Here is a 12,165-nt window from a genome sequence, read left to right on the forward strand (position 1 = left end):
CGTACCAAGGACCAATTTGGTTCACTTACAGAACAGAGCACAGAAGGGTACCTACGCCAAAACTGGTAAACCGAAAACGAATAAGTGTGCCCTCGGCAAACGAGTAGTCCAAGACATTTGAAGTCACACTGTCGGTACAGTAAGAAACTCACCTCACGTCCCCAGTCCAAACTACTCACAAGTGAAGTCAGTCTCAGGACAGGTTCCAAATACTCACTACACATGCCAGAGCTTCGACCTAAAGTCCCTTACCAGAACAAAGTACTGCATCCTAGTGCTTCGCACTTCCCCAGAAAAAAAAAATCCGTTTTTCTTGCAAAGTGCATGAACGACACCGCCTTCACCCCATCTTGAGCCAATCACAAGGCTCTAGAGGTGCTAAATCTCCCCCCCCCCCCCCCCCCCCACACACGACGGCACAAACTCATGTCGAGCCAGGGCAAGAGTTAAGAAAAATAGATGATTTTCTCCGAAGCCATGTCGCTTCCCACGGCAACAAGCGAAAAGATACACTGTCAAAGATCTTTATCTAAATCGCCTATGCCTTGGACCTTGTTAATCCTAGATATGAAGTGTAATAAACGTTTCTCTGATGCCGGAGTATTCCTATACAGCAGAGGCGGCCGAGGGGAGCGGTCATTGGCCTACTTGCATTATTGGCGAACACAAAAACAAGTTAATTTTTATAATGCATGGTTCTGCACACATTACCTGGTTTATGACTCCACTGGATAGACAAGTTCCTTTAGACCGTCGCCCCTGCCCAACTTCTGCTGGCGCAACGGCAGATATCGTGGCATTGTTCTGCTGCAGCCCTGTCTTGACAAGGGGCTGCCCCGTATGGCTGTGGGCCTGTCTGGCAAGATTTACTAAAGGATGGACTCGCCGCCCATTGTTTTCAACTCCGAACAACCCGTTTCTACGACCTAAGAATCATAAAAACATGCTTTTAGTGCCCTACCATGCTCCATCAACGTCTGCTCATGCCATTAAATTTCTGGAGTCTCGCTCAAGGTGGGTCAGGATGTAACAGATTTTTAATAATTTTCCGTATGCGAAAAATTGGCGATAGAGTAACTTGTCCTCACTCAAGCACATCTGTCGAAGATCATCTCTTTCGTGATAGTAGATTTGTTTTAGGCTGTATACGAAGCAAGCATATTTGAAGTGTTCATGATCATTAATTTTTGAAGTCTATGTACACTATGTGATCAAAAGTATATGAACACCTGGCTGAAAATGACTTAAAACTTCCTGGCGCCCTCTGTCGGTAATGCTGGAATTCAATATCGTGTTTCCTCACCCTTTTCCTTGATGACAGCTTCCACTGTCGCAGGAATACGTTCAGTCAGGTGCTGAAAGGTTTCTTGGGGAATGGCAGCCCATTCTTCACGGAGTGCTGTATTGAGGACAGGTATCGATGTCGGTCGCTGAGGTCTAGCACGAAGTTGGCATTCCAAGACATCCCAAAGGTGTTCTGTAGGATTCTGGTCAGGAATCTCTGCAGGCCAATCCGTTACAGGAACGTTATTGTCGTGTAACCACTCCGCCATAGGCCGTGTATGATGAACAGGTGCTCGATCGTTTTGAAATATGCAGATGCCATCCCCGAATTGCTCTTCAACAGTGGGAAGCAAGAAGGTGCTTAAAACTTCAGAGTAGGCCTGTGTTGTGGTAGTGCCACGGAAAACAACAATGGTTGCAAGCCCCCTACATGAAAAACACGACCACATCATAGCACCACCGCCTCAGAAATTTACTGTTGGCATTACACACGCTGGCAGATGATGTTCACCGGGCATTCGCCATACCCGCACCCTGCCATTGCAACGCCACATTGTGTACCGTGATTGGTCACTGCACACAACATTCTTCCACTGTTTAATCATCCAATGTTTACACTCCTTACAGAAAACGAGGTGTCGTTTGGCATTTACCTGCGTGATGTGCGGCTTATGAGCAGGCGCTCGACCAAGAAATCCAAGTTTTCTCACCTGCCGCCTGTCATAATACTTGCAGTGGATCATGATGCAGTTCGGAATTCCTGAGTGCTGATCTGGATAGATGTCTGCCGATTACACATTACGACCCTCTTCAACTGTCGGCAGTCTCTGTCAGTCAACAGACGAGGTCGGACTGTACGCTTTTGTGCTGTACGTGTTCCTTCACGTTTCCACTTCGCTATCAGATCGGAATCAGTGGACCTAGAGATGTTTAGGAGTGAGAAAATCTCGCGTACAGACGTATGACACAAGTGACACCCAATCACCTGACCACGTTCGAAGTCAGTGAGTTCCGCGGAGCGCCTGGTTCTTCTCTTTCACGATGTCTAATGACCACTGAGATCGCTGATATGGGGTACCTGGCAGTAGGTGGCAGCACAATGTACCTAATATGAAAAACGTATGTTTTTGGGGGTGTCCGGATCCTTTTGATCACATAGTGTAGATTTGCTCGAAGTTTATGGCACGGGCACAAAAAAGCAGTTTATATCCATATTTCTCACGACTGCTCACTCCACAAATATGTAATTCACACCTCTACTCGCGGCTAATGGGTCGAGCAACGACTCGTTGACTTCATGAGCCGATCTCTCAGAATAACTGCCTACACGTTTTTTTCTGCAGGTACCGAAAAGCTCTGTCTATTACCTCCCCGTCTCCGAGCAACCTGTGATCTTCGGCCCGGAGGTGATAGCTAATGTTATGATCCGATACATTGTCGTGCTATCGCTTTCGGTATCCTTACATCACTCATGCCCAGTCAAAACCACATGCCTGACTCATCCATCTGATACGTGACACGATGCTTCTTGATATTTCCTTTACGGGCATTGCATGTTTGCTGCTTCGATTAATTGCTCAGCTTGTGGAACGTTTGGTTTGTGACAGCTGATGCATAGTACTTTATTTGCTGCTGTTGTCGGTGTACATGTTGTTGCCTGAAAAAGCACTGCAATGGCAGGAACTTCCGTCAATCTGCCCTAACAATTAGTTTCGCCGAGAACAACCAAATGAAGAAAATGCAATACCACATTATTTTGTGACATCATTTCACATTCATTCCAACTGTAGGTTATTAATTTTTGGTCAGCTGGTAATTCATCTAGCAGCTGACGTAGCATGTTACTGTTCAGATGAGCAGCAGCCAGATTCCATGACGATTCGACTGTTACTTGCAAGTGATTACTGACTGAAACCGGTTACGATTATCTCTTTTAGCACGAACGCTAACTGTTGATAGTGGCTTGCGACATATAAAACTTAAATTTAAAGACATATCGACACCTACCATGAATAAAAATAGGAATTCTGAGAGCTGTGTAATCAACAACAAGGAATAACTTACAGAGTGTGGAGCACACAAGAAACATGAGCTACAATGGGAATATCAAAGCCAGTAGAGGCGGGAGAATGTGATTACAAGACCAAGTGCTGGAGATGGTGACGGGAAGTCAGCAGCTTCCAGTAAATTTCATGGTTCGACTATCAAACCAATTATAGGCAGGGTGTTGTTATTGTTATTGTAGTCGTTATGATCTTCAGTCCGCAGACTCTTCTCGCTACTCTATCCCGCGCAAACATATTCACCTCCGAATAACTACTGCAACCTACATCCTTCTGAACCTGCTTACTGCATTCATGTCTTGGCCTCTCTCTACGTCTTTTACTCCCGACACTTGCCTCCAGTTTTAAATTGGTGATCGCTCGATGTCCCAAAATGTATCCTGTCAACCAATCCCTTCTTTTAGTGCCGGTGTGAGTGGTCGTGCGGTTGTAGGCGCTACAGTTTGGGTCCGAGCGACCGCTACGGTCGCAGGTTCGAATCCTGCCTCGGGCATGGATGTGTGTGATGTCCATAGGTTATTTAGGTTTAAGTAGTTCTAAGTTCTAGGGGACTGATGACCTCAGAAGTTAAGTCCCATTGTGCTCAGAGCCATTTGAACAATTTTGAACCTTCTTTTAGTCACGTTGTGCCACAAATTATATTCCTCTCGAATTTTGCTCGGTACCTCCTCGTTAGTTACGCAATCTACCCATCTAATCTTCATTTTTCTGTAGGCCAAATTTCAAAATCTACTATTCTCTTCTTGTCTAATCTGTTTATCATCAGTGTTTCACTTCCATAAATGACTACACTCCATACAGCTGCACTCAGAAAATGCTTCCTAACACTCTAATCTATGTTCGATGTTAACAAATTTCTCTGCCTCAGAAACACTTTTCTGCCATTGCCAATCTACGTTATATTATCCTCTCTATTTCGTCATTCATCAGTTGTTTTTCAGTGCAAATAGCAAAACCCATTTAATACAGTTAGTGCCTCGTTTCCTAGTCTAATTCCCTCAACATCGCCTGATTTAGTTCTACTCCATTCCAATATCCTTGTTTTGCTTTTGTGTTATTCATCTGATATCCTTCTTTCAAGACACTGTCCATTTTGTTCAATTGCTCTTCCAGGTCCTTTGCTGCCTCTGACAGAATGACATTGTCATCGGCAAACCTCAAATTTTTTTTTGCATCCTCCCTGAACTTTGACTATTGGCATAAAAACATTTAAGGTTGGCTAAAATAGCCGACGTAACGAAATAATGAGACGTTCTTCCATCAAAACGGCGGCGTATATTTTTGCAACCCTCAGAACATATACTCAGAATCAAAGTAGTATTTTCCTGATTTACTTTCAATAGACGATATGGTGTCGCTCTTTTCAGTTTCCATCGATACACAGTGAACTCTACGTCCTGAACACTATCAACGTTCCCTACTACGAGGGTCACTCCAAAAGAAGTACACACTATTTTTTTTAATCCATCTTTGATTCTACATGTTTGAAAGTCTTACAGTGTGTAGATACATCCTTTAGGAACAATATTTTCATTTCTCCACATAATTTCCATCCCTCTCAACTGCCTTACGCCATCTTGGAAACAGCGTCTGAATACCCGCACGGTAAAATTCTGGACCAACCTGTTGGAGCAACTGTTTGGCAGCGTTCACAATGGAGTCATCATCGTCAAACCTTGTTCCACGAAGAGAGTCTTTCAGTTTCCCAAAAAGATGTTAGTCACATGAAGCCAGGTCAGGACTGTAAGGCGGGTGTTTGAGTGTTGTCCATCCAAGTTTTGTGATCGCTTCTATGGTTTTTTGACTGACATGTGGCCGTGCATTGTCGTGCAACAGCAAAACATCCTGCTTTTGCCAATGTGGTCGAACACAACTCAGTCGAGCTTGAAGTTTCTTCAGTGTCGTCACATATGCATCAGAATTTATGGTGCTTCCACTTGGCACGATGTCTACAAGCAAGTCTTTCGGAATCTAAAAACATAGTAGCCATAACTTTTCCAGCAGAAGGTGTGGTTTTGAATTTTTTTTCGGTGAATTTGCATGATGCCAATCCATTGATTGCCTCTTCGTCTCTGGTGAAAAATAACGGAGCCATGTTTCATCACCTGTCACAATTCTTCCAAGAAATTCATCTCCACCATTCTCGTATTGTTCCAAAAGTTTGCTGCATACCGTTTTTCTTGTTTCTTTGGGATCCACTGTCAACTTTCTGGGAACCCACCTCGCACAAACCTTTGTTAACGTCAACACTTTCAGTATTCTGCAAACACTTCCTTCCCCTATACTAACGTAGCGTGACAATTCGTTCCCTGTGATGCGTCTGTCAGCAGTCACCAATTCGTTAGCTCTCTGCACATTGTCTGAAGTGCGTGCAGTACGAGACCTCCCTCTGCGAGGACAATCCTCTATATTTCCGTGCCCGGTTTCATCACGTAACCTGCTTTCCCACCGCCTAACTGTACTGCGATCGACAGCTGCATCTCCATACACCTTTTTCAACCTCTTGTGGATGTTTCCCATTCGTTTCCACAGCACAGAAATTCTATGACAGCACGTTGCTTCTGACGAACGTCAAGTGTAGCAGCCATCTTGAAGACATTCTGTGACGGCGCCACTCACGGAATCAGGTTGAACTAAGTTTGAAAACAAGCGGCACTGTAAAACTTTCACACATGCCAAATGAAAACTGTATTTTAACTAAAATAGTGTACATATCTTTTTGAGTGACGCTCGTATATTACTGAGATGTGAGCTACGCTGCTCCAGTCGCCTACTTGGTGCTCCGTGTTTCGTCATTTTCTTTTTATGATAACCTTTAGCGACGTTCAAACGCGTGTCCTACACCACCAACACGCGTTTCACCACAGAATGCTTCCTTTAGAAGAGACCCCCCTTTCAACTCACCCATTTCGTTTGAAGCAAACAGTCTGGACAGCTCCTCGCTTACGATACTCATTAAAATGACCCAACGTCGTTCTATAAGCAGAACACATTTTGTGGTAGAAACACACTGTGTGAAGTAGAAGCAATTAACTGGAGCATTCGCAGTAATTACAGCCAAGGTGGTAAACGGAAGGAAGCTCTGCGGAATAAAATTCTGTTCTTGTGTATTTATTTCTTCTTTCAATTTGGATATGAAAATTCTTCTCACAGATACCTCATCTACCGTTCCGTTCCTGCCTCCTCCTTTCGTCCCTCCCACATTCCACTCCCCGCGCTCTCTCTTTTCCTCTGTCGCTCATCATCTCATGCTGTACGGCAGTTTCAGCCAGAAGTACACCTCCACTATATTCTGTTTAACACGGTCATGCTTGGGCACTGTAAGCTAAAGACTCGGTGCACAAAGAAAACTCGTTTATGTCGACGTTTCTCACTATAACGCTCTAGAAATTCCTCAAAGGCGGGACTTTTTAAGTGTAGTGCTCCTTAGAGGCGTTGCTTGTCAACTCTTCACTATTTCAGACCAATTAGGTCTCGCACCTACTGAATAACGCGCGTTAGAATCTAAGTGTTAAAAGCTATAGGCAAGCAGGGGAAACCATGTTTAACAGAAATGAAGAAAACATTGGCTCTTTGACTATTTTTGTAAAACTATTACAAACTAAGGACTGCATTATCATTAATTAAAAACCAGATAGTGCTTATTAGCCCTTCACAGTCGTTGAGTTCGTTGTCAGAATATCTTCCAGTGCAAAAGCGGTTTGGTATGAACCGATCTAAACCATTTTGTACACATTACCAGCTGCCAAGGAACGGCTGTGCAAGAACCATGCACAAACGTTTCTAATTTCGTATTTTGTTAATTCTATAATATACTGTGAAATGGTTTAATTATAGGTGAATCATTAATTTAAGTATCCATTTTGTTAGATTTAGCAACGGCCATGCCGCAGTGGATACACCGGTTCCCGTGAGACCAACAAAGTTAAGCGCTGTCGGGCGTGGTCGGAACTTGGATGGGTGACCATCCAGGCCACCATGTGCTGTTGCCATTTTTCGGGGTGCACTCAGCCTCGTGAGCTACTCGACCGAATAGTAGCGGCTTCGGTCAAGAATACCATCGTAACGACCGGGAGAGCGGTGTGCTGACCCCACGCCCCTCCTACCGCATCCTCCACTGAGGATGACACGGCGGTCGGATGGTCCCGGTAGGCCGCTTGTGGCCTGAAGACGGAGTGCCTTTACTAGATTTAAGCAAACTGGTCATAGATCATATAATCAGGTTCTGTTCTAGGGCTAGCAGCAATGGTGTTGATACCGATGAAAGTTGGTTTCTCTTTCTTTGTTGCGCAACAAGTGTCGACATAAGTGTGAACTTTCTCTGCAGTTTCAAGTTGTCATGTTGCGCGTATCCCATTCGAAATTTAATCTGAAATGCTATGGAATCTTCAACTAGACGGTTCAAGATCTACAGTTGAACAAAGTTTATAGGTGGTCTTCTTCTTCATCCTCAATAATAGGAAAGACTGTGATAGCACCCAAAGATGGCACTACTGTAGAAAAAAGCGGACAAATGGAAGCAATAGAGGAACAGCAGAATCTGGCATTACACGATCAGTGATTAACCGTGTGAAACAGCTGAAACCATAGGCATATCAACACAAAGAGAGTGAAGAAATAGGTTCAAATGGCTCTGAGAACTATGCGACTTAACTTCTGAGGTCATCAGTCGCCTAGAACTTAGAACTAATTAAACCTAACTACCCTAAGGACATCACACACATCCATGCCCGAGGCAGGATTCGAACCTGCGACCGGTGAAGAAATAGGCATAAGGAAAATTCGCGCAAGACGGGCCACACCTTGAATGAATACTGTCTAGAATCAAATACAAAGAAGAATGTTCTGATCGCTCAGAAAAGAATCCAAAAGATTTTGGGTGCCAATTCATTACAGTGGCTGAGAGAAGGGTCCAGTATTTCATGCCAGAAATATATGAAAACAAAAAGCATTCAATGTGTATCATTTGCCAGTTACGGTGTAGTTACTGCTATCTGTGATGCCAAATCTAATCTCTGGTGGTATTCGACCAGGAAATGTAATAGCTGTGGAGTAGTAGGAAATCTTTTGAACGAACTCAAGGGAAAGGTACACGAGGAAGAGCCAGACTTTCCCAATAAGCACGATACTCTGGGCGCAATGCATCTGTTCTCAAGATATGCTTTTCTCGATGATTGTGTTGAGGGAATCGAAGCACGAATTATTGACACAGTCACAATATTAATGTGATTTGACCCCAGCTGACTTACAGCCTTTCTCAGGCCTATAGAGCTCTAAGTCCGATTTACGATTTTAGTCCAAAGACAAGAATATGCCAACCGCGGATGGATACCTCATAGAGCATTCCGAACCAAACTTGAGATGGAATCTGCCCAATGAAAATACGTTCGACAAAGTGTATTGACCTGAAAGAAGACTGCTCTGAATTTTATTTACCTCAACTGATAATGTTTTATTATCATGCTAAAGCTGTTCACATTATTGCACCTGATATTGCTCGTTTAAAATCGTACAAAAAATTCTTGAAGTAACCTACAGGAAATAAGAGAATAGCAGCCAATACTGAACGTTCAAACTTTTCGTTGCATTTATCTTCATCATGTGCATTAGCCACGAAGGTGTAACTTTTCTTCTGCTTTGACTCTTGAAAAATTATATTGCCATGTTATTCCTTTTTCCGGTCAATGGTGTCAGCATTAAGACAATATATCGCTATTGCTCGCGTTTTTTTCACGTAACACATCCGCGTAGAAATTCTAGAAGTTGAAAGCGACTTCACTTGATTTCCTTTCATTCGCTCGTTAAGACACGCCATTCCAGCTAATTAATCTGACAGACAGTGGTAAAGAAGACTTTTCTCACAACGTAATATTATTTTAGGTAAATCGAATGAACACTGCTTTATTAACTAAATATTGAAGCATTGTTCGATCAAAAAAAAAGAGGACAGCAATGTAGTGTTCACTGAAGCAGGAGTAATTCGATTTCTGTATTAAGTTGTGGATGAAAGAGCCCACATATCCACCTCGTGGTAAAATGTTCGTTAAGTATGGTAGGCAATATCACGAGTGGATTGTGTTGCTAGAGGCATTTTTAAAATAAATACACGGAACTGCCAAAGGAACTGGTATACCTGACTAATATCATGAAGGAACCCCGCAAGCACGCAGAAGTGCAGCAACACGACGTAGCATGGACTCGACTAAGGTCTGAAGTTGTGCTCGAGGGAACTGATGTCATGAATCCTGCAGGGCTGTGTACAAATCCGTAAGAGTATGAGCGGATGAAGATCTCTTCTGAACAGCAAATTGCAAATCATCCCATATATGATCAATATTGTTCATGTCTGGGGAGTGTGGCGGCCATCGGAAGTGTTTGAACGCAGAAGAGTGTTCCTCGAGCCACTCTGTAGCAATTCTGGACGTGTGGGGTGTCGCATTGCCCTGCTGGAATCGTCAAAGTCTGTCGGAGTTCAGAGTGGATATGAATGAATGCAGGTGATCAGACAGGATGCTTACGTATGTGTCCCCTGTTAGAGTCGTGTCTAAACGTGTCAGGGGTCCCACATCACTCCAACTGCACACGCCCCACACCATTACAGAGCCTCCACCAGCTTGAACAGTCCTCTGCTGACATACAGGGTCCATGGATTCATGACGTTGTCTCCATGCTCGTACACGTCCCTACGCTCGATACAATTTGAAACGCGACTCGTCCGACCAGGCAACATTTTTCTAACACTCCAATGTCGGTTTTAATGGGCCCGATGTGGCGTAAAGCTTTATGTCGTGCAGTCATCAAGGATACACGAGTGTCCTTCGGCTCCGAAAGCCGATATGGATAATGTTTCGTTGAATGTTTAGCATTGAAAGCCCAGCGATTTGCGGAAGGGTTGTACTTATGCTACGTTGAACGATTCTCTTCAAACGACGTTTGTCTCGTTCTTGAAATATCTTGCTCCGGCCGCAGCGATGTCGGGGATTTGACGTTCTAACGGATACCTGATGTTCACAGTACACTCGTGAAACGGTCCTTCTGGAAAATCCCCACTTCATAGATACCTCGGAGATGTTGTGTATCATCGCTCGTGCGCTGACTACAACACCACCTTCAAACTCACTTAAGTCTTGATAACTTGCCATTGTAGCGGCATTAACCGATCTAACATCTCCGTCAGACACTTGTCTTGAGAGGCACCCACATGCCTTGCTCATACTGTGGCATCAAGCAGTCAGGCCTGCAAGATGAGTGGTCTGCCAAGCGAGTGGATTCATTCTTATTTATCGAGTAACATGAACTCTAGTACTCACACTTAAGTTACATGTTATCCTCCTATATGATTAACACGCAACGGAAACACGCATCTGACTATCAGTAATTTACAGAACTCTGACTGTACACTACGCACTGGCAATACCACATTTTCTTTTTTTTTTTATTTAACGGCTTTTTTCAACACGTGGCCACCGCACTGAATATGAATGGCGCACACATTGAAAATTCGGGACATTATGACAACATACAATTCGAAGGAAAAGTCCACCGATCTTTTTCTTTTCACTACCTTATTTATTCCGATAAATTCTCTAACCTAAACACACAAATTCAATAACCTACAACAATAACACATGAGAAATTCCGCCCAGTGGGCATGGCTTTACATTGTTGAATCTCTATATTATGGTCTCGTAATTATTTAACGCTACAGTGCACTTTCTGGATAGGATGGTGGATCTTTTATTATTTCTCACACTTCGACTCTCACAATCATCATCACGAAACTATCCTCCAGACCGAGCAGTACCGAAGGAACAAGCATAACCCATTAATCTTTTGAAACTACCTTGCTACTCTCCCATGCAAACCACACATACCCAAATTACATGACATACACCACACTACGACATGAAATACTACACAGAGAATAGTCACAACATTATCACTTTCAGCTTTCCCACTTCAATTAATATTCATCCCAGTTTCACACAACACTGCCCCACTTCGTAATTCTACTTTCCTACTATGAACTCTGGAGATATATGCACGTCTTCCTGTGCAATGCAAGCCAAGTGGCGTTGCTGGATAGACGGCCAACTCACCTTGCTTCTCTCTCAGAGTTTGAATCTAGCGTCACACGGAATCATATCACGCAAAGTAATATTAAGAACGTATTCATCACACACGCGAGTCCTCAACTGATACCATGGACGAGTACTTCTCTTTATCTTTTGTCTCATACACAGTTTGAGACTCACACAGTACTCACCACGTGGAAGTACTCGTCTCTAATTTCAAGTCCAGCACACGCTATTAAATATTTCAACTTATTGTACACACGCTAGTAATTCAGCTTAACTTAAGCACACGGAAGTATTTCAACTTATTGCTACATGTGATTTCATTGTGACCGTTGGTCACTTCCGAAGATTACTACAATCCCATTAATATTACCTGCCTGACATTTAATTCTCCCCACAAAAGTTCCTGAAATAGAGAAATTAATATTTCAAACTACTCTTAAATATTCCACATGCATACCATGTCTCCACTCTTTTGTCATTACGGAGCACAACTAAAACAGGTCTTAACAGCACAAGATCCAGCGGCAGAGTGCTGAAACATGGCCGTTCTCGAGGTCCTCTCGCACCTCTGCTGAAGTGGGGGAGCACCTTGCTACCGTATTGGTCAGCCACATTTCAGGCGCTCAAAGCTCAGGTAAATTTCATCTCTTTGGTCCCACCAAAGGTGGCCAAAGATCGTCTCAAAGATGATGATACATTCACATTCACTATCTGCGGTTAGCAGACGACCATACATT

The 12,165-nt window shown here is 43.5% G+C and overlaps 1 pseudogene; it reads left to right on the forward strand.

The window, feature by feature from the left end:
* Window positions 1-7,221: 7,221 nt before the first annotated feature.
* Window positions 7,222-7,339, forward strand: LOC126253732 (5S ribosomal RNA; annotated as a pseudogene).
* The last annotated feature ends 4,826 nt before the right edge of the window (window positions 7,340-12,165 follow it).

Source organism: Schistocerca nitens, chromosome 4, assembly GCF_023898315.1.
Source record: "Schistocerca nitens isolate TAMUIC-IGC-003100 chromosome 4, iqSchNite1.1, whole genome shotgun sequence".
Classification (NCBI taxonomy): Eukaryota; Metazoa; Arthropoda; class Insecta; order Orthoptera; family Acrididae; genus Schistocerca; species Schistocerca nitens.